This window comes from Corvus brachyrhynchos, unplaced genomic scaffold (assembly GCF_000691975.1).
Source record: "Corvus brachyrhynchos isolate BGI_N302 unplaced genomic scaffold, ASM69197v1 scaffold5, whole genome shotgun sequence".
Classification (NCBI taxonomy): domain Eukaryota; kingdom Metazoa; phylum Chordata; class Aves; order Passeriformes; family Corvidae; genus Corvus; species Corvus brachyrhynchos.
The window spans coordinates 381,452-404,106 of NW_008238321.1; the positions used below are offsets into that span (position 1 = coordinate 381,452).

General features: G+C 42.2%; 1 protein-coding gene across 15 annotated transcripts in view; it reads left to right on the top strand.

Moving 5' to 3' along the window:
* Window positions 1–22,655, top strand: part of RBFOX1 (RNA binding protein, fox-1 homolog 1) — a 1,116,883-nt gene that overhangs the window by 349,710 nt on the left and 744,518 nt on the right. Inside the window, exon 1 of one of the 15 annotated variants that reach the window (XM_017733923.1) lies at window positions 7,803–7,821. The exons of the other annotated variants lie outside the window; for them this stretch is intronic. The gene's annotated coding sequence lies outside the window, so the exon portion shown is untranslated. Of the gene's footprint in view, window positions 1–7,802; window positions 7,822–22,655 lie in introns of those variants that run through there. 15 annotated transcript variants of the gene reach the window in all.

Sequence of the window (22,655 nt, forward strand, 5' to 3'; positions counted from 1 at the left end):
CTGAAACACTCACTTTGCCCAGTTTGATAGGCACATTGGTATGTTCTAAGTATATTAAAAAATACAGAGGTATTTTTAGCTGCTGTTGGTATTAGAATGATTTATTCTTAATGCCAGTGAAAGAAGGGTGAGAGCAAAGGCTCTTGAATATTTCAGTAACATAATTTTGATCTATTGGATGGAAGTTAGGAAGATTACATGGCCTTCTTATTCAGAATATGCCTCATCAGGGTGGTGACCATCCCAGGAATCACAAGAAAGGCATTATTCTGTAGTGTGTATCAGGAGACTGATCTAGTACCTGATAGTAACTTGCTTAATTGAACCAAATTACTGTCAAGTTCTCTGGACCTCGTTATGGGGTTGCATACCCTCCCTGTGGGGCAAGGCAGAAGAACGATCTGATTCTTTAATTTCATCTGTGGGTGGTATTTACCTGGTTTTAGAAATCATTAGGTAGGGCTGGAGAAAGTAGTGGGTTTCTGTTTAGCTGCAGTAGGATGGTTGGTTGGTAATGGGTTTTCTGTCAGCGACATCTGTGAAGGTTCAGCTCTGCTTAGCTGGGACAGAGCTTAACCAGAAAGCAGAGAAATGTCTGTGGGCTGTGTGTGGTCTAACTCCTGGTGTCAGAAGGAGATTGAGATCCATTCTGGAATGCTCCAAATGCTGTCAAGCTGACCTCAGGCTGTGGTGTGTGATGGTGGAGAGCAGGGCTTTGCACTGCTGAGCAGGCAGGGTGCTGCACTTGGGCTGAGCCAGGGCACCCTCAGCATCTGGCAGCGCTGAGAGTCTGCTTTGCAGGGCTTTGGGATGCTCAGATTTGCAGTTTGCAACTGCATGTGGCAGTGTGAGCACCCCATGAGATGAGGTGGGTATTCAAAATACCTGTTTCTTCTCTTTTAGAGCAACTTCTAGGATCTGGAACAAGATTCGTTCTGCTCTTTGTGGTAATGGACCAAAAAATAGCCATTAAGCATCTTTAGGGAACAGTTAAAAAATAATTATTTCTTTTTATTTATTTACTTACTCATTTACTAAGATCTGCACTTTTTATGTTGAGAAGGAAGTAATTTGACGTTTTGTTATAAATTCTTTGGATTCTGGGTTTATGTTGTGTAAATAATATTTGTACAAACTGAGTACAAGCCTAAATTCAAATCATCAGTTTCCTTCCCTATGAAACTGATACCCATTTAATACTCCTTTCATGGTGACTTTCAGCTGTAGCTCTAAAGGGGTTAGCAGCAATTTGTTTCTCCTGTCTGTAGCTGAAGTTTCCTTGAAAAGTTTCATTAACACACTATCATGGTTTAAAAATAGAAACTCGAGAGAATTACTCCAACTCAAGTAATATAATGCATCAAGAAGCTTTTCATTTTATATTATAATTATTCCAAAGCACTTCAACCTAGCCACTTCTCCATTACGAGAAGAATTCGACACCATTTTCTATCCAAAATTGCATTTCTTAGAAATTCTATGTCTGTGTGTAGATTACTTGCAGTGCTCCTATTGTCCTTGTTTCTCTCTGCTGTGGAATTAAACCCGAATGTTTAGAAAACTCTTAAATGAGTTTTGTTGCTCTGTATATGCACAGAAGGGCAGAATGAAGCAGCTGAGAATCTGCTGTGCCCTGTGGGTTGGAGAGCATGACATGGGCGATTTCTTGCTCCCAGTAGCTGCTGATGGGGTGCTTTCCAAGCCCTACTTCTGTTAGAATTCTGCTCAGGAAAAGTTCATTTCTCTCCTTTTTTTCCTTCCCTTCAGCCCTCCAAAAGAAGAAACACACATTCTTCATAGTATGCTGTCAGCTGGACAGTTCTTCAGTGTTTAGCTATAAACTATGTGTATAGTAACTTCACCTAAATATTTGTTGGTGTTTTAAATATTAAATAAATAAGCATTTCCTTACTGCTGTGCTAATTCAGTGAAACCCTGTCAGTTTCTTTGGATCCCAAAGAAAAGCAGCTGGTTAAACTGAATGGAAGCTCAGCTTTGAAAATACAATTTACCTGTTGGCTTGACACTTACAAATGTCTACTATTTATTTTGGGCAGCAAATTATTAATTTTCTTCTGGGAATGTCTTTTGCTTGTTTGGGGATAGTTTTGTGTAGGTTTTTTGTTGGTTGGTTGGTTGGTTGGTTGGGTTTTTTTTTTTCAATGTGTGTTTTTACATACAGTGTAGATAGAACAGAATCCGACTGGCACAGGCAGAAAGGGACCTCTGGATGTGCTCTGGTCCAACCCCACTGCTCAGGCAATGACACCCAGAGCTGGATGCCCAGATGGCTTTTGGGTGTCTCCAAAGTGGGAGACTCCACAGCATCCTGTGCCAGGGCTCATTCAGCCTCCCAGAGGAGCAGTTCCTGCTGTTCTGAGGGAACCTCCTGGCTGTCAGTTTGTGCTCATTGCCTCTGGCCCTGTCACTGGGCACCACTGGGAACATCAGTCACGTTTTTACCCTGCTTTCAGATATTTGTACACACTGATGAGGTTCCCCCGACCCTGCTCCAGGCTAAGCAGTCCCAGCTCTCTCAGCCTTTCCTCACTTGAGACATGCTCCAGGACCTTCATCAGCTCAGCAGCCCTTTGTCGGACTCTCTCCAGCACTGCCTTGTTTCTCCCGTCCTGGGGATGCCAGAACTGGGCAGAGCACTCCAGGGGTGGCCTCACCTGTGCTGGGGAGGTGTTGAGGAGGATGTTCCCTCAGCCTGCCGGCAGAGCTGTTCCTCGTGCAGCCCAGGATGCTCTGACCCTTCTGTGCAGCCAGGGAATGTTGCTGGCTGTTCAACCTGGCAGCAGCACCCCCAGAGCTCCTCTGCAGCCCCTTGGATCCTGGCATTTACTGGTGCCTGGGGTTGTTCCTCCCCAAGGTGTGGGACTTTGCACTTCTGTCAGCCCACCTCACCATCCTGTTGGGGGGATGGCAGCACGACCCTCTGGTGTATCAGCCAGCTCTGTGTCACCAGCAGGCTTGCTGAGGTCACACTGTGCCCCACCACGACCTCCATAATGAAGGTGTTAAGCAGGACTGAACCTGGTGTTGACTCCTCTTAGTGGGAAGCCCAGGCACAGCCTTACACAGAGCTCACTGGTGCTCTGAAACTCACAGCTACTCCAGAAGTTATCACCTTGCTTTTTCATCTCCTTTCCATATCCATCCCTCCAGCCTCGCCCTCACTGCAGGTTTGTGGGAGGGAGCCCAGCAGCATTCCCTGCTTTCCTTCTGGCACCTTCGTAAAGCACTGAGGTGGACAGGTGCAACAAAGCCATTACCCGAAAAGTCATGCAGATTTTTCCGGAAACAGCAGTCCTTTTCCATTACCTCCTTGTCCAGATGGCTAAGTATATGGTGGAACAGAATTAATAGGTGTTGGGGAAATCCACCTCCATGTGGAACAGGCAGCAACGCTGGCAACCAGTCAAAAAGCCCTCAGAAAGGTTGTGGCTGAAGGACACCACTGTTGGGAACACAGATGAAGATATATTCCTGAACTCAAGGAGGAAACACAGAGGGTGCATTATGGCATGGAATGATTAGATGACTGACTAATGAGCCTTGAGGGGCAAGGAAATTGGCTACAAAAGCAATTAAATAAGCACCTGACATTCCAGTGTACTCTGTATAAACACTGAACTTTTACCATGTTTAGTTGGCAAAGCAAAACAAGTGCTGTTTAAGCATACAAGGCAAACTGCCACAGGAAAAAAAATTGTGTTAAACAGATTGTGCTTCTGAAAGTGTGCTAGTAAATGCTTTTCTTTGTCAGAAGGTGTGATAACACATTGCAGTGTTAGTCCTATAAGTCACTGTCCACAGTTCTCATTAGTTATTCTGGATATTCAAGCCAATATGATGCCACATTAAACTCCATATTCTGCTTTAATCTGTCTATTGTTAGATTAGGTAATGATGGCTTTTTTTTTCCTTTAGGGACAAAACTTTTGCATAATAGTCCAGATATAAGTGACAGAAGGGTCATTTTGCATAAAATCTGATCAACCAACATTGGATACCTGTCTCTGTGACATAACAGGGCATCTATGAAATGCACTTGGGCAGGTGGTGGTCAGCTTGGAGTGCAGTCAGCCCACCCATGGACCTTTAAGAGAGGGGCTGTTGCCAACAAAAGCAGTTAAATGAGCATTTGTCATTTTGCCAGATTGAGGTTTTGAAGTGTCTTGACTGGCTGAAGGATCCTGCTGTCCTCAGCCACAGGTAACAATGTGCAAGGGCTCTGGGTGGATGGAAGGAAGGTTTTTCCTTCAAGCTTGGATGGTTACATGTTTTCTGCCACTTCTCATCACACAGAGCTCTAGCAGAGTGAGATGTTCACCTTGTGTGCTGAGGGGAGGGAGTTTCACACCTTCCACCCAGACGCTGGGGAGTTCACCGGCAGCATGGAGCAGATGTGAATATTGTGCTCAGGTTTCTCTTTCCAGCCTACTTTCAGATTACTTGGTCGGGTATTTCGCTTGTTGCCCCGCCCAGTGGAAGTAACAACTTTGGGATTCTGTTGTCAGCAATTCAAGGTCAGGAAGAGATTTGAAAGGCAGTCCCAGTGAGCCAAAGATGACGTGTTCATAATATTTTAAGAGCAAACCAGATTCTCTGGTAGTGTTGCTGCGGGTGATCTTCAGCCATGTGTTCAGTAAGTCTCCAGCAACCTTTTCTGTGTAGAGGTGCTGAAATTTTGTTTTTTCCCTGGTAAATGTGTGCAGCTAAAAGAACAAAGTGGTAATTTTCAAGTGTCGATTGGAGTTGTAACTGTGTGTGACAAGGAGCTGTACTGGGAGATTGAAGCAAGTGGTTTCTCTCCTCTGTAACCAACTGGAAGCAAAGAAATCAGATGGGATGTTTTTTCTGTAAGAGGAGTTAAAATCACTTCTTAAAAGTGTTGAATAATGTTAAATTTGCTGCCAGAAAATTAAGCTTGGTCTTTTAAGGCAGTCTAAAATTAATCATGTATTTGTTTCTTAATTGCCTCATTAACTTCAGGTTCAAAAGTCCTCGATAAGAATTCTAGATTTCTGAGCTGAAAGAGCTTTATTATGAAGTGACATATCTGGCTTTAGAGACAGAGGTGGAATTGGTACATCTGAAATTAATGAATAATATATAAGGACTGATACCAGCTTTGCTTCATGAGTTGGCCTTACTATTTAGCCTCAAGCAGAAGCAAGAAACACACACAAAAAAAGAAAGGTTGTTGAGGTAGAAAGTTAAATATTTAATGCCAGTGTCTGCTATATATTCTTCTTTTGTGTATTCATGGAAATATATTTTGGAACTGGAGGCAAACGTTATTTATAATACAGTAGTGGCAGAAGGGGCATATTTGATTGAGGCATCAAAGTGCTAGACTTTGTAAAAGCTGTGAGTGAAAATTCCTGGATTAGCCTTGAAATTTTTAGTGCCATCTTCCCTTTTCTTTTGGGTATTCTGGGTCTCCTTTTGGCTTTCATTTGGGATTTGTCTGTAACAACTCTTGCTTTCTTTCCCCTTTTTAATGAGGTGGATAACCAGGCAGCAGTAAGAGGTGGTTGTTTTCCCAGTAGCAGGTGTGTCTTTCAAGCCCTCTGCAATGTATCCCATTGCACTCAAAATGTAACACACATCCTTGTGTGCTGCCTTCTGTCATAAAAAAAGTTTTTGTGAGCCTGCTGGATACGGAAATAGCACTGGAATTTGTTTTCTGGGCTAACCAGGAGCTGGATATTACACAAAGGAAGGCGCTGGGAAAGGAATGGATTTTTGGGTGAAAACAAATTGTTAGAAGAATTTAAACTTGGGTATTTTCTTCTCTTGCCCTGGAGGGTGTAGTTGGAGCATTAGGCTATGCTGAGATTTTTATGATCTGATTTGTTGGCAATGAGCAAAGATAAACCCTTGGCTACCTGTCTGCAGCTGCACAAGTTGCAGTAGATTTGTCCTGGACCCATCATTGTGTAGAAAGGTAGATGTTGTTTCAAGGCTTTTGGTATTCAGCCGAAACAAGAATGAAATACAGATTCTGATGTTTTGGTCCTTAAAGAAGAAAAAAAGTCATTGTAGAACTTGTTAATTTTCTCATTGGATAACCTGTTTTTAAATAAGTTTGGATGTTTGCATCTGTGCTTGCTTTCAAAGTTGCAGGAAGGGCTTAGCGAGTTTCTGTGGACTTGGCATTTTAGTCTGGGTCACAGGAACCTGCTTTTCTGTCTCAGATAAAGGCTATACTTCATTTCTTCTACAAATCTATAAGAAATTTTGTGTTAGGCTTTTCTTGTAAGACTTTAATATGGAAAAGCTGTTCTCAGTGGCTGGAAGAAGGAGGAACATCCTGATCACAGCTGTGTCTTGTTTTGGAGTCAAGTCAGAAACCTACAGCTAATTCTGCAGGTGTTTTACGTGAGAGGTAGCTACAAACACACACACGTGTGTGATTACATAGATATGGCCACACTTACTTTATTTCACCCTTATTCAGAGCTTAAAAAACCCCGTGTTTGGAAACTGAGTGCTGCCAAATGTAGTTGAGTAATCGCTTCTCCAAAAAACTGATTTGAGTAAGAAGAAAAATGTAGCCCCAGAGTTTGGAAAGACAACTTCTATGGGAAGTTAAAACTGATGCAGGACTTGTTCCCTGGGGCTGAACAGCCAACGCCAGTGCTCCTGGTGCTGCTGGGAGGCTTGGCAAGCAGATACCCTGTAAAGCTCAAAAACTCGAGTGTTATTTCACTGAACTTTTTGGAATACTGTCACCAGTAAGAAAAACTGGTTTTAGGTTGTTGTTACTTGAAATAGAACTGGCAGGCATTGTGGGCAAGAGTGGTAAAAGAAAGAAATGTAGAGCTTGGGGAAGACAGTTTGTAAATGAATTTAACTATTTTTCTAACTGCTGATTGGTTGAGGTTTTGAAGAAACACAATCCATTGACCACCCTGAATAGAATGATAAATTAGAAGCGTTAAGAGCATCTTTTAGATTACATAGCACTTAGAATGTAATCTGATCAGCTTTAAAAATATAAGATCTGCTCAGAAGTGTAAGAGATATGCTGCAACTTCAGTTATCTTCCCTATTGACTTAACCTGGTGCATGTAAAGCATATTATAAGGTATTAAAACCTGGCAATGTTGCTGATTTTGAGCCTGAGGAGAACAGGAGGTGAGGCAGTCAGCTCAGCTGTTCCTCAAATAACCTTTCTAGCTTTGGTTGCAGTCTCAAGATCCTGGCAGGGGTGTGGGCTGACCCTTCTGCTGTGTGTGCAGCACAGGAACAGGAGCAGAGCATCGTGCTGGCATGGCCTGAGCAGAGTTTGTACACAGGAGCAGAGAGGCTCAGTGTGAACACAGGATTCCTCAAGAGTTCTGTTTCCTCTGCAGGACTTGGCCAGGGGAAGGTGGGGCCAGCCTCTCTGTTTCTGTGACACCAGTGGGAGCAGGCACTGTAGGATTGGGCTCCCAACTGATGTGAAGTGCCTCCAGCTCCCAGGTGCTGGTGAAGATGCTTTAGCCAACTCCCTCTGAGGAGCTGGGGTGGTGCTGTGCAGCCAGAGATGTTATTCTGGAGTTGGTTTTCTAATATCAGTGCTGCTGCTTGTCCACTGCACATCTCCAGAGCAGCAGCAGAGCAGGAGCTTGCTTTTACATGTGGAGACTTTTCTTCCCTTCAGTGCTGGGTCTAGGAAGTCCCAGCTTATTTCTGCAGTGATTCCAGAATGCTTCAGAAATCTGAGCCCCTTCTCTAGGGTAGAACGTGCTGCTAAAGTGCTTCAGTGGACTGGGACTCATCTGGATTCCCCAGGCTAAAGCAGGGAGCATCAGCGACAGCTCCGTGAGTATGAGCAGGAATTCGTGTGTGTTTCAGCTGTGCCTCTCTGCCAGAGCTCAGGAGGGCAGGGCACAGCGCTGTGAGGAGCCAGGCTCTCTGGGCATAGGTGCATTTCCATTTTGTTGGCTGTTTATATGGAGAAAAACCTGGAGATAGGAGTCCTAGCAGATTGCAAGCGTGCTGCTGGAGAGTTTACAAATCTTTGTGCAGTATTTTCAAAACAAAACAAAATGTGCATCAAGGATCCTCTCAAAATTTGGATACAGATTAAGTGCAGCTGGGATATTTTATCAGTTTGTATATCATGTGCTTGCATGGAGTTGATGTATAAATTGATATTGTAAGCTTTCCAGGGTTTTTGTGATTCCTGCAGGAAAAAATCAGTTCCTCTCCCACCAGCCCAGTTACAGTGGATTGTGTTAGAAAGTAACGAGATTACAAAGTGTTATGGGCTGTGTTCTGATGCTCTTTGTGTTTTGGTTTAAGTACATAACTTATTTACAAGTCAGTTGTTGTAGATTACCATGTGATGAATTGCCTTGTGTCGGAAAGATTACGTTTTAGACCAATTATGTAACAAATAGCAGAGAAATCAAAATAAAGTAATGTGTGTGTTAATGCTTAAATGCCAATAATGTACTTTGAAAGACCCAAAAGAAGCCCCTGTAATTAGAAAATTGGGAAATATGCACTTAAATCTTTTGTACCTAATTTTCTGGTTATACTTGCTTTAAGTATTCATGTGAAGGAGTCTATCTTATAAACTATCAGGAGATAGATTTGAAGGATTTTTTTTTTTCTTTTAAAATATATATTTACTGGAGAGAGGCCTCATTAATAAAATTATAGGTAATTTACCACAAAACCTGATCATTTTCTTTAGAATAAAATATTTGTGTCCTGCAACTTCAGAAGTGGAAAGCAAGTACCTTCAAATATTTTAAGGAAAATCACTCATGAGATGACACAAATGAGTAATAGGAGGGGTACAGGTGACTCCTAGTCAAGTCAATTCAGAACCAGGTCTCCTGTAGAGTGCTTTTTTCTTTTATAGTGTTTTTTGCTCACATTTGCTTTGAAGTAGTTTCTGTAGCTAATGTATATCAAAATTAAAATAGCACCATATGGCAGTTGGCTCGCTGCCTAAATAACATATGTTCCATAAGTTCAGTTCACTTAAGGATTGCTTTTCACTGCTTGGAGGGCGTTTACCTGTAATTTTAATGTTGAGAAGAGTGCCCTGAGATCAGAATAATTTGCTGGGTAGAATAAAAAATACTTTGTTATGCATTGGGTATAAAATTACAATGATTTCCCTGTGTGTTTACTGATGAAGGACAATTTAGTTCTGGGGGGGTGGTGGATTTGTCGAATTTCTGGTATAAATGACTGTGTGGTATACATATTCCCCACAGCATTTATTGCCTTAACAGTAAATGCTGTGTGCTGGAGCTCCACAAAATGCCAGCTTTGCTGGGAGATTCACTCTGAACAACAGGTATTCAGAGGAGGCACATTTTGTTTTAAAGCATAAAAAATAACTGGGGTATATTGTATTCTACTTTTATTTTTATTTTTTCCCTTCACATCTCTGGTTGGGGTCCTGCTAGGTAAAGATCCAGATCCATTCTCATTTGGAAGAAGTTTGGGGTTAATAATTCTGCTTTCTGTGCTGCAGCCTGTAGCATCCACTGCCACATGCTCAGTTAAAACTGCATTGTAAGATACATGTTTGTCTCCTTTTCCAGAAAATCTTGAATTTATTGTAATTATAGAATTATAATTCTATAATTAATGGAACTCCTCTTCATTTTTTCCCTGCTGCTGCCATAGTTAGATTTAGAGCTCAGTTCTTCCAGTGATCCCAGTTTTTCATGCAGCCCTATACTCTTGGAGAAACAACCATGGAAGATTTAGATCCCTGAACTGTGATATGGACTTCAAGTGTCTCAGGCTCCAAGTTTTACTTTGAAAAATAAGGACTATGTTAATTTTCTTGTGGTGCCTAAAATTGTCTGCCTTTGCATACTGACAACTTGCTGTGGTGGTTTGATATGTGTGAGAATTTGATGTTTTATCATACAATAATAGAACAGGTTGGGTTGGAAGGGACTTTTCAAGGTCATCTAGACCAACCCCACCCCTAATGATTTTATTACTGTGCCCAGTTGAGAACCAAACTCTGTGTGTTTTTCTAAGGAAATCTGAAGGTGGGGTTGGGATGGTATTTTCTGTGCACACAACATAACTAAATTACTGGTTTTCTCAGAAACTTTTACTCTAGGAATGTTTTAGTGGTTTTTGGGTTTTTTTCCCCTACCTCTGGCTCGAAAGAATGGATGTGATATTTGCAGTCCTTGTTCCTACTGTAGCCAAATGGTTTGAATATTGAGTGGGTGGCAGATGTACATTCTGTGCCCACCTTCCGCTGGGTGAAAATCTAAAACTCACCTTGCAATTCTCCACAAAGAGATCCTAAATCAGGTAGGTTCTGGTTGGAAAGGTGGGGCTGTCCCCTCCTCCTGTTGGAGCTATGTCAGCTTAGCTTGGATTGCTGATTTTGGGGGGTTTTGAGGGGGGGGTGTTTCCTTTTTTTTTGCATGGAAAGCCAGTGAGTGCTGGAAAAAGAGTTCTCAGTGGTGTTTGGATCATGCCTTGTAGGACAGATGAGAGTTTTGGCTGCTGCTCTCAGGAAAAATCTGTGTAGTATCTGCTGGTCTTACTCAGAATAAAAGGTGAAAAGTAGCACGTGGTGTGTGATGCCCACGGAGGCAGCAGCCTTTCTGCTGTGCCTGTCTGGTCTTTCACAGCCAATCTTGATCACAGCGTTCCTCTTTTTTAGCTGAGTAGAAGCCTGTAAAAAGAAGTGTCAAACATTTCCAGCCAGAATAGTGTACAACCTGTAGCTGGGAGCTGTCTCCCAGAAGGATGTAGGCAGAATTATTATTATTTGTGTCTCCTGGGCAGAGGAGGGAATCCAGCCTGGTTCCCTTTATCACTGTGTGAGAGCTCTAACCATTAGACTGATGTACAGTTGTTCTTTGGGGCAGCTGAGTTCTGCAAGCCTCAACCAATCCTCAGCCACTGTCACCCAGGAAAAATAGTGAGAAGCTGTAGGAGTATCTCAGTAGATGTTCACAAAGGCAATTCAGCAGGCAAATACACGACACAGTTTTAATAGGAATATGTGTATATGTGCATATATATATATATAATCTACATGTGGAAAGACTGCACTGTTATAAACCCTCGTTGCTGGAAGAGTGGAAAAGGAAGGAGTTGCAGTGCCTTTTATGTTCCTCAGTCTCACTTGTATGAGTGAGAAGTCGTAGTGACAGTGTGCAAGCACGGAGTGCACGTGCTTTATTCCTGTTCCCCAGGCTGGCAGCAGTGAATGGGATCCTGAGTAGGAGCACAGACTGCATTCAGCCCTCCGAAATTACTACCATAGATAAGTTGGAGGGGAGGAGGGGGGAAGACACAGAAAAGCTGTGTACTTCTTAATAGATTCATGGTTTGCAACGTTTCATAATTCCTTTTTGACTCAGTCATCTGTAGCAGTTGTATAAATTACTTCTAATGATGCAGTATTGCTGAGGAATTTTGGTTTTACTTTGCAGTGTGTCATTATTAGCTCTTAGGGAAAAAAAACCCCTGTATTGTTTGGTCTGTATAAAGGACATGTAAGAAAAGGAGAGTGAATTCAAATCAAAAGGAAGAAGGAAATTTAAACCTTTGCCACAGATGTTTTCTTTGGAAAGGAAATTCAAATTGTCGCTTTGCAAAGTGAACTAAATGGAACATCTGTGACTTCTTGTTTTCATTCTTCAAGACTCGATTCTCCTCTGCTTCTACCAGTCTTAGAGATGCATATTCATCCTGATCCTGCTTCCATTGCCTGTTAACTTCAGCAGTGCTGGACAAAGCCTTTTATGAGAAGAAAGCTAAAAAAAAATTAGTTGAGAAAATCAGCACTGTGTCACCCTGCTTGAAAAAGCTGCTGGATGGTCCAGGCTGGGCAGGAGTTTCTGTGGAAACATCACTGCAGTTCAAATGTCAGTGGGAGGTTGCAGTGCACAGGCAACCTGCCTATTGGTTTTCTTATAAGCAGAAAACAGTAAGGAATTTAAAATAAAAGCTGCTATATTTAATTTTTTTTTTGTATTCTTTATTGGCAGAATAAAATAAATGAACCTTGATTAGCTATGGTTAGGTTTATATTAATGGTTCTCAGAGCTGCAGCCCCATACAATAAACGAACCTTGATTAGCTATGGTTAGTCAGGTTTATATTAATGGTTCTCAGAGCTGCAGCCCAGAAGAAAGAGCTTATAGTGATTTAATCTGGCCTTTATTTAGATTCTGAAACAATTTCAGCTTACCAGGATAACTTGCTTAGCTCTTGAACAATTCCAGCAGATCCATCAGGTTTCTTTGATGTGGAGCGTTGCAGAGCTGGGCTGGGCTCTCACTTTCTCTCCCCTGTTTTGTTTCTCCTGCGCCAACTCCTAAGGCAGAACTCCGAAAGAGCTCCCTGAGACACTGGGGTTGCTCTCCATGGTGCAGGGACAGGCATCCTTTGGATCCTTTGGGTGTGCAGTATCCTGAGAAATCTTCCCCTGTGCCCTTAGCTCAGCTCTCACCTGCACTGGGTGATGGGCCCCTGTACTGGGGCGGGGAGAGCTGCTCACATGAACTGCGTCGGTGCTGAGGGGTTTTCTCTCCTGCACCATCCTCTGGACTATGCCTCAGGCTCCACTGAATGGTCAAAGATCACTTTAGTACGTGATTCTTGTTTTCAAAAGTTTGCTGTTCCTATTTTTTCAGTGCTGATGTCAAGAAAACTAGATTTTAGATTTGAAGAATCAGAAAGAACTGGATGGAAAAACTCGGACGCAAATGTTGTAGTGGCATGGATGGAGAGTAGAACTGAACTGAAATTGCAGCCAAAATATCTTGCATCCGAAAATGCAAATAAATGGATCTGTAACAGGGTGTACAGGTCGTAAGAATGACTGATTAATTTGTGAATGCCAGCTGTAAAATAAAGGAGAACTAAAATCTGGAAAAATACTCAGATTCTGCAAAGGAAATGTTGGATTGTTTTCTAATGAAGATAGGTGATTTTTTTTTCTTCCTTTTTTTTCCACTTTTACCATTAAATTTCTAAAGTGGACATTTATATTCTGAAACCATCCTGCACTGCACAGATATTTTGGTGTTTTTGGTATTTTGACGGGAGAACAGCGCTGTCTGTAAATCCCTGGTGTAAAAAAGTGTTTGTGCCAGAGTAAGGGGCTGCGAAGAGGAAAATGCCAGGACAGAGAGCAGAGCTCCAGCTCTTCCCCTCTTCCCTGATGAATTCCCTTTAATTGGGTAAGAAACTGAATCCAGGTAGGTCCAGCTTAGGTCCTTTGCCATTTCTCACTTGATGCTGATGCCAGACCCTGACAATGTGAAGAGAAGGGGAAAAGGTGACAGTTGGATGCTGAGAAAATGAAAGCTGGGGGCCAACGTGGCAGAATAACGAGGAGGGAGGGCTTTGCTGCTTTTCTGCCTGTGCTGTGCCTCTACCTCAGAGAGGAGAAACTCCAGGAGTCCCTAAATTCTCACTTTAACTAGTGGCAAAGTGTGTTTGTCACAACACTGTTAAACCCAAGCAAATGTTACCAGCTCCCCTCCCTTGTAAGTGCAGTGAGTGAGGAGCTGCCGAGTTTTGGAAGGTTCTGCCTGCCCCCCGTGTGCATCTCCTGCCCCAGCAGCAGGGGGGATGTGCTCCCTCAGTAACAGGTTTGGCTGTATTACCTCGAATTTCCATCCAGGGATCCCATCCAGGGCAGGAATTGGAACTGCAAATATTTTTGGCTGCTGTCTGGTTACATCAGCCACTTGCAAAATTTGTTCCCTGGGTCCATCTTGCTGCTTTTCCTCGCAGTGGATGAGGGATGCTGTCACTTATTTCTTGTCTTTGGGCAGTTCAGGGCTGTGCAGTGACCGTAAAGATACTGAATTTAAGCCTTGTTAATCACAGTGTTTGTTGTCCATATGGTTCTGTTTTGTACAGTCAGTTTTATTTTATTCAGTGTCAGTTCCCAGGTTTCCCTATTAGTTCTAATGTAGTAGAATTGTAACATTGCATTTTAGAGCAAACCATGCAAACTCAGTCTGATATTTAGCTTTTGTTACTTAATCTTTTCTCCTTGACTTAGATTTGAAGGTCTTTTTTTCATGTTTTTCTGTTACAGAAAAAAGAAGTTCTGACTTTTTACAAAAACTTTCAATCTTCATTCAGAGAATATTTTTATTTTAAAGCATTTTACTTATGCTGCACTTTTACTTATATGTTTTATTTAAAGCACTTAAAACTATTTTGAACATAAAAAGCCTTATCTGTCTACAACTAAACCAGCAAAACAATTTTACTGCATTTAAAATATTGCCTTTATTTTACTTTATCTGGCCTGTGCTGACCAGGCATCCTGTATGTGACAGGGATGGGGGGGGGGGGTGGATGTGTATGCCACACACCTTTATTTTTTAGTGTAGTTACCTAATTCTTGCTATGTTTTTGTGTCCTCTTAGTTTTACTGGAGGTATTGTGGGGTAGGGCGGGGGGGGAGGCTGTGGAATTATTATCTTCTAAAAAAGATAACTACATCCAGGTGGCTGCAAAGTGCTCTTGGGGTGTGACAATGATGCTAACCCAGAATCTGGACCTGCTATTTTTAGGTTTTTTTTTTTCTAATAAGGAGAATGAATTTTTTTTTGTCTTTTCTTCATAATATCAGTGTGGAACAGTCAAAGGAGACAGGTGCCACCCATGCAGGATGTTTATTTGGAGGCCATAATATTATGCAGCTGTGAATAGAATGAGTTTTTCCTTCTGATACTTGGTCTTTTAAAACATTTAACAGGCAGCAGAGAAAGCTCAGAGGCTGCATTTACTTGTTGCTCAGGAACACAGTGCAAGCTACTTCAGTCCCCTTTAGCACTAAGGGACTGCTTTAGATTCAGTACTCTCCTGTAATGTATTACACATGTTACGAACGTAAGTCACTGGTTTGAGTTGGGGCAGGGCAGGGCAGGACAGGAGTTTCCGGCAGCCGGGTCAGAATTTTGGGTGTGCACAGCCCCTGCTCATGCTGGTGGTTCCTGGGGGAAGTGGAGGTTGTTGAACAGTCTCACTCTAATGCATCTCCCCCTCCCGTTTCAGGACAATGGACATTGTCAGGGCACAGCAGGGCACTTTGCATCACCACAGCAGCACCATGCCCAGGCTGTGAATAAACTGGCTTCATCTCCTTGTGCTATTGATCCATCAGCTTTCCTGCGAGCACTAAATTCATCCTTAAAAAATAATTAGCTCCAGTGTCTTGGCAGAATTCCAAGCAGGCAATTACATTCTGCCTGCTTAAAAATCCCCCCTGTAGTTCCAATTGGCTAACTTACAGTGACAGATGACTGTGTGTTTTGTGATATGTTTGTGGCATGGCTTTTTATCAGTGTGAAATCTCCTGTAATGCTGCAAATAGTGGCCCTGCAAGAACCGACTGACCAGCACGGCTTACTAGCATGACAAAGGAAAGGATCCATGGAAAATGCTTCCCCAGTGTTTTGAAGGCCAAAAAAAACCCAATTTAGATGTTTCTTGCATGTTTCAAAATTTTGAAGGCATCATCTATAATGTGTCTTTAGGCCTCTGTGCACTGATACATAGAATAAAAGCAAACCTGAACCTCACTTGTTTTGTAGAACTCAGTGTTAATTATGGGCTCAGGAGTGACATTTCAAATGGTTGAGAAAACAGAGGGAAGATGCCGATTTGTTTGTTGACTGTGGGACTTTGGGTTCAATGTGTTTAATGGAAGGAAAAAATAGATATGAGATAAAATATATATTAGCTTGTGTTTCCCTTTCCAAGGGTAGTAAATTGAAAACCTGGGTTTGTTTGTTGGTCTGTTTTCTTTCTATTTTGACATATAGAAAATATTCTGACATATAGAGAAAATACAACTTACAGTATCTAAATAACTTGTAGTATCTGGTATTAAATGGTTTGAAAAGACCAGAAGAAAATTTTGATGTTTAGATACTTGATGGAGCAGTATATGATTAAAATAATCCTTAAGGAAGGGGAGGTGGACCTCCCATCTCCTTTCACAGATGAAGACCAAAGCTACATTTTGATAAAGAAAAGTCATCTGACTGAACAGGTCTGATACATTTTTCTGATTATTTAAATTTTATGATCTTTGTATTGGTGAAAGAAGTAGAAGGGAATTCTCCCATTTCATGGGCTTGCTTTTTGTTATTGCTGTGCTCAAAAGGGCAGACATGGTCTAGGCATTGAGTCCTTGCAATTACATACTGTCAGTGGCGTATTTTAGGAGAAGAGGATAGAAATAAAAATTGTTTGCAGCCAGTCCAAGGGCTTTTCTGCCCTTCTGTTTTGTCTCCTGGTAGAGGAAAAACAAGCCTGTTTTTAGGAGTTCCCTTTACAGTGTGAAACTGTGGCATCTCTGCCAGGATATGCAGAGTTAGCAAACTGAAAATTGGAATCTGAAGAATTTGTTCTGGTCTTTCCAGCTCAGGAGTTTGAGACTTAAAAGTCACTTCTTTCCTCATCATGAAATTGACTTGAAATTTAATAAATACTTACTTTTAAGAGGACTTTGTTCTTGTTCCTTCTAGATGCAGAGTTTTTGGGAGATTATAGTAGAATTTTTAGGCAGTTATTGTTTCATATTTATGTCCCTGCTATCTAAAATACAAAGGATCAACATTGCAGTTGTATTACAGAGGCTTGGACAGTTTCACACATTGTGAAGAGCATAAAATAAATAATCTTATCAATCTTGCTAATTGTGACAGGAGTGTTCTGCTGAACAAGGGATGGAGATTTGCTTTTGAAGAGTTTCATTTAATCTCCTAGCATTCCAAATGTGGTCAAGGTTGTTGGTTGTATAACCTCTTAAAAAAAAAATTGAGAATGATTATGAGAATAACACAGTAGCTCAGATGGTTAATGCATGTTTGGGGACTCGTTTTATTGCCTTTGCCTTTTCTTTTTCAGTTCTGTTTTGTTCTGTCTGTAACCAGTCAAAGCTGCCTGGAAATTGTGGAGGCAGCTCTATCACACAGCATCTATTTTTAAATGGACTATTACTTGGGACATGATCAGAATAGCTGTGCTTCATTTCTGGGGTGGATCTGCAGTGCAAATTCCCCTGTACTTTGAAGAAGCAAACACGCACTCGGCCGGGTGTTTTATCACCCACTGCAAAGTTTTCTCTGCTGCAGGATTACCGTGTGTTAAACTCCCCTCCGTTCTTTGTTCTCTTCAGTATCCCGAGTTCTCAGAGCTCCTCTGTGCTCCCCACTTTGTTTCGGGGCTTGCAGCATTCTGGAAGAGCCCTTAAGTTGCCCGCGAGGTGTTTTCTCTTGAGCTATTAAAGGGTTTTGTATTCCCTTTCCGGCTGAAGGTGTGGTTCCACTGTGGGCCACTATTCGGAATGGAAATGGGTGGAGTTTGTGTTTGCTGTGGATAAGGACAGCTACAAACCCATGTGTAGGGATGAAATGCTGATGAAGCCATAACTGATGCCGCAGTTACCTGTTGAAATCAAACCCTAATGCACCAATTAGGCTTTTCATCAGGCTGTTTCCCAAAGCTGAGCTTGTGACATGAGAAGCCAAAAACCTGCAGAACTCGGAGTATCTTCAAGCATCCCTTGCTTGCTTTCTTGTCTTTATGGCAATGTTGGGTGCTCTGAGAAATTCAGCTCCCTCCTTCACATAATTTCCCACAGACTTGTGCTACAGAGCAGTTTGTTCAGCTTGCTGTCTATGGATCAATTATTTCTTCACTCTTAAGTTTCAAGTTACAGTTTTCCAAGGCTGAGTTTCCGATCCAAGCTCTGCAAGGCACACAGCCTATGGTATCCATAGGTCTGCCTCTTCAGGTGATGCTTGTTCAGTCGTATTCCTGTGAATGAGAGTTGTCTTGGAGGAGTCTGGAGAGGGGCACCACAAAAAATACAGATGGAAAGAGGCTGCACACTTTATTCTTCAGTGCCAAGGACCACAGTGCTTTCTATGTGCTTTCACATGTTTTTGGTTTTCTTTTCACTCCTATAGATACACAGTGACTGCACTGAAACAAGCAAAGTTCCTACTGGTGCAGAACTAGAGGGAGTGAGGAACAGCTGGAGTCTGAGACTTTTTAGGTAAATCCTTCTGGAGAAATCACGGGAGTCACTTACATAATGGAAACATCCTATAATTTTTCCTGTGCTTTTCTCCCTTGTTGCCACACATTTCTGTTGCCAGGGAAACCGATCATGAATTGTTCATAGTAAGTGACCTTGTCATTGCTTTTATACACGCCATGAGTTATTGTGCACAGGATATTTATAGAATTATAGAGGTGATTGTGACTGCCTGAAGACAAGCAGGTTTTGTTTCATTTAATTTTTTTTTTTTTTTGTGTAGAATAGGAGGCTAAAAACTGTAAGAGAGGGAAATGCTAACATTTGTTTGGAGAATCAATCTTGCTATTATTCAGATGGGGGCAAACAGGGCTAATAAGTCAAAAGGCAGCTGGATGAAGAGTGGTCAGCTCAGCCTCTTGGAAGCAGTGTTTCATTTGATGCTGTTCTGTACTGGGCTTGGATATATTCACATTTGCTCTTGTGTTTGATATTTTTAGAGGTGCCGGAATTTTTTTAAGCTCTGCACAAAGTGTGCTTTACGCACAGTTTTTAAATAACAAACCAACCCAACAACAAACCAAAAAAACTCACGTCAACCATTCTAAATGGTAAAAGGTGTTGCCTATTCTTCTTGTCCTGACATTCTGTACAGAAGTTAATTAAAATAAAGCTCTACCAACAATTTAAGTATTAATAATGAAGAGATAAATGAATCATGCTAGTTCAAATAGAAAAATAATACAAAAGAGTGTCTGAGGTCCACAGAAGGCTGCCTCGTCTTTTTATGCATTCAAGAAGAAAAAAGGATTTTATTACATAATCATCCTTCCAGTTCTCTTCAAGGCTGTGTTTTGTAATTATTATTTCAATCTAGGGAAAGGTGTGGTAAGATCTTGGGATTTCAAGGTGAAGTTGTGATAAAAAGGCTGAAGTTGATGTTTGCCATGTGGTTCTAATTGTGCAGCTGGGCATTTGGTGTCTGCACCCACCAAATCATCCTTTCCCTGAGTGGTGCAGGGATGCTCCAGGTGGTCTTCACCCAGAGGGGACAGGGCTGGGCTGGAGAGCACTGGGACAGCATGAGGGAGCCCACCCAGCCACCTTTGCAGCCTGGTGCCAGAACTGCTCAGGCGAGGAATTTGGCCAGTCCTAAGCAGCTCCCACCGTGCCTACAGCCCAGTGAGTGACACCACCTGGAAGCTGAAGGTGTTTGGGCTCATTTCTCAGGCAGAGCAGGTGACAGTCTCAGAAACCCCCATGTGTGATTCTCGGTGTAGGATTTACCACACAGGACATGGAGGCTTTTAAACAGCTGGTAGAAACTGTTTTAGCAGATGCAGGAATGGGCATAAAGGGAATTTATGGCACTGGGAGATGTTTTGTATGGAGTTTGACATGAACTGATAGCAGTGGATTGTGCAAATGCTGGAATGCTCCTGCTGGACCATGGGCCAGCTGGCTGGCTGAGAGCTCAGCAGTGCAAGAGCTCAGGTAATCTCACCTGATCCAGCTGCAAGTGCTACTGGACAGGCCCTTGTGCTGGACACAGGGGTCCTCAGCTGAGCAGCACCTGCCCATCCTGCTGCAGTCAGTTCACACCGTGCAAAAATCCCCAATATCTCAGCAATTACAGGGCATTTGTTTTAAGCAAACAGTGTGACTGTGAGGGGCTTTGCAGAAAAAGAAACAGGCTTATTTCCACTTAGCAGCCAGCGGGAATTTCATGATCAGCTAATGTCTTTTAAACATCTGCCATGCCTCTGGAATTACCTATTGTTGAAAAAGTGGGTGTATTTTATGAAAAGCACACAGAGTTAACTCGAGGTGAGTGGTGATGCAGTGCTGAGTCCATCAGTGGAAGGGCTCTTACTCAGTGTTTTGCATAATGCAAGGAAGCAATAAGCAAAAATAGAGAGGAGGTTGCCCTGTGAATTTTGTGTGCTAAACGTAAGTGCTCAATTGGACTAAGTGGCAGAGCAGGACAGCCCTGAGCCATTGAAACTGTCACGTTGAGAGGGCTGGGAATGGCAGTCTCGTGGGAGGGAGAAGCAATCTCATGTGCTTCTCAGTCATTTTCCACTTACAGTGGTCTTGTCATAGGTATGTTATAGTGAGACTGAGACTGGCAACCTGACACTGAATGAGTGTGGATGAGGAGCTAACACTTGGTGTGTACTTCCACCTAATTTGCCATCCAGCATCTAAGTTAACTGTTATGGTCATATTTAGTGTATTAAACCGCTCTGGTTTTGGGGATCTGGTCCATGATGCAGATAGAGCTCAGCTGCCATAAGCTAAATAAGCATTGGGTCTTTGGGGAGAATGAACTGAAAGCAGGTGCTTTAGAGAAACTTAAAGGCCTTTAGATTTCTTGCTTTACAAAGGTTAAATAGTACCAGATCAGCAGGCTTTCTTTTCACCCACCTGGGCATAATCTTCTCTTTAATTTCTCCTTATACTATTCTGGAAAACACCACTTACTTGCTCTACATTTTTGCTCGTCTGAAGAATAAAAGATATTCTCCAGATCTTTCTATTTGTTTTTTGTTATCCATAGGGTTGCAGCTAGCTCTTTGAATTAATTTCCTTGCCTTGTATGCTTGCATGTCCTGGATGAACTTTGGTAGAGAAGGAACTTAACATTCTTTTGCCATCCAGTGGAGCAAGTCATCTTGTTGATGTTTGAGTGTTTTAAATGAGGCTTAAGTATATAGTATTGACACTCTTCTGTAAATGGTTTCGAGAAAACCATTTATTATCCATTTGCTTGAGGGATTTGCTTGAACTACAGTGCTTGGGAACACTGTGTTAAATGAGATAATGTGCAGAATAGATGTGCATTTATGGGCAGTGTTCCTGATGCAATGAAAACACCCACAGGGCAGCAGTTGTGGGAAAAAACATTCCTTTTTCCCCATTAACCTGTTTTCCTGGGTATATGGGGTGTTTTTGCAGTCATAGAACGTGCCTAGATCACAGTGAGGAGGGGACAACGAGCAGCCTGCACCCTGGAGGAAGCCTGTCATGCATTTATTAGAGCTTAGCCCAGAACTGAACTACAGCTAAGTACTTATACACTCACCTATTGATTCACCTGGTGATGGGTGCAGGAAAGATCCTTCCCAGGGAATCAAACAGCTGAGCATCCACCTCAGCAGTGGGTGTGTCAGGGAGGGGGAATGGAGCTGAAGAGCAGCTGCAGTTTATTGTGGGACTCAGGCAGTGACAGAAACGTGTCATCAGTCACTGTGTGTGTGACTGGGCAACCCAGGACTAGGGAATACATTGAATTTCCTCAGTCACTGCTAGGAGTGAGCGAGGCTGCAGCTCAGGGAGGTGGGTCAGCTCTGTGCATTGCTGTTATTTATTGATGGGGTTGGGTCAGGGCCTTTTCTTTCCCACTCTTCTCACTCTTCATTTGCTATTCAGTAGCCATCCCATACCCTGGATTCCTGCCTCAGGTAAGGGGCTCCAGAGGAAGGTTGTGCTCTGTAACTGCCATCTGCAGGTGTGACTGGGATGCTGATGGTACTTCTTTTGCAAATCCATAAATTCCTTTCAGGAAAATAAATGCTTTCACTCAAAAATATTTGTGGAAAAGGGAGCATCAGGAAACGAGGGGAAAAAAAATCTCCGAAGGGAATGTTTGAAAATACTTTCTATATTCCTTTCTGTCTCTTTTAGATTGGATGGGATTAGTCAGAGGTGTTGACAAACGTTACATTGTGTGTAGCACAAGTGACTGCATCGTCAGGGATGGTCTGTGCAGTTCCAAGCTGCAGACTGCTGCCCACAGAAATGTGGAAGTTTGTTCCTGTGCACATCTGCAGATCCAGGGCCGAGATCTGAGACCTCTGTGCTGCTTTCTCACCGATGTGGTTGGGAGTGGCTGAGGAGTTAAAGAACCCAAACTCACAGGCATCTGTCGTGTGCTCGATGCAGAAGCTGATTGAGAAGCATAAAGTCAAAAGGGGGTTTAAGATTTTCTGTTGGAGTTGGGCTTTGAGGACAGCATGCAACAACTTCTTAAAGACACTTCAAATGTCTTTTCTAGGAAAGCCTCAAGAGTTGAACTATTAACCCCACAGGATTTTAGAAATCATAAAAGGGCTATTCAGCTGAAAATAGCATCCAGCTCTTTTAAAATACATAATGGGGATGTGGAAATGCTCGATACAAATCAGTTGCATACAGAACCTTGAGCCACGTTCTTCACAGGTCAGGCTGCTTCATCCAGTGCATTTATTTTTGACAGGTTTGTTTGTTTGAAAGTGAACAGCCGTTAGAGCAATTAGATCAATAAAAATTAATGCCTTTATGGGAAATACCTGTTTATCGTTTGGGAAGAAATAAAGGACTGCTTCTGTTCTATGTCAAGTTTGGACAAACATCTGTATACTATGGAAAATGTGCCTTTTTTATGTGGAAAGGAGTTTTGTTAATTGATTAAAGGTCTTTTAAAAAAGCTGTGGCAACTTAAAATTGATGAGTGAACCTCTACATTTGTATTGCACACAGGATAGTTTACTGTGCTGTATCTTACAGCAGTTAGAGAAGTGCAGATTCTGTCTGGAAGTATACATGTACATGCTCAAATATATTGTATTAAAATAGAGGTATAATCTGT